Here is a 772-nt window from a genome sequence, read left to right as displayed (position 1 = left end):
CCCTCCCCCCCCCAATTCAGCCCAAATTTTGGGGGGGCTCCCTTTTTGGGGGGGGCCAAAATTGGGGTCCCACCCCCCCAAAATTGGGGTTGGGACCCCCCCAAAATAATTTGGGGTTCAGGACCCCCCCTCACCCAAACTTGGAGTCCCAAAACCCCCCCAAAATTGGGGTTGAGACCCCCCCAAAAATATTTTGGGGTTCAGGACCCCCCCTCACCTAAAATTGGGGCCCCAAAACCCCCCAAAATTTGGGGTGAGACCCCAAATTTTGCCCCCTCCCCCCCCAATTCAGCCCAAATTTTGGGGGGGGCTCCCTTTTTGGGGGGGGCCAAAATTGGGGTCCCACCCCCCCAAAATTGGGGTTGAGACCCCCCAAAATAATTTGGGGTGTTCAGGACCCCCCCTCACCCAAAATTGGGGTCCCAAAACCCCCCCAAATTTGGGGTGAGACCCCAAATTTCGCCCCCTCCCCCCCCCCAATTCACCCCCATTTTAGGGGGGGGGTTCCCTCTTTGGGGGGGGCCAAAATTGGGGTCCCACCCCCCCAAAATTGGGGTTGAGACCCCCCCAAAATATTTTGGGGTTCGGGACCCCCCCTCACCTAAAATTGGGGTCCCCAAACCCCCCCAAATTTGGGGTGAGACCCCAAATTTTGCCCCCTCTCCCCCCCCAATTCAGCCCAAATTTTGGGGGGGGGTTTCCCTTTTTGGGGGGGGCCAAAATTGGGGTCCCCCCCCCAAAATTTTGGGGGTTCAGGCCGCCCCTCCCCCAC

This window comes from Coloeus monedula, assembly GCF_965178545.1.
Source record: "Coloeus monedula genome assembly, contig: HAP1_SCAFFOLD_598, whole genome shotgun sequence".
NCBI classification, from domain to species: Eukaryota; Metazoa; Chordata; class Aves; order Passeriformes; family Corvidae; genus Coloeus; species Coloeus monedula.
This window is presented reverse-complemented; position numbering follows the sequence as displayed.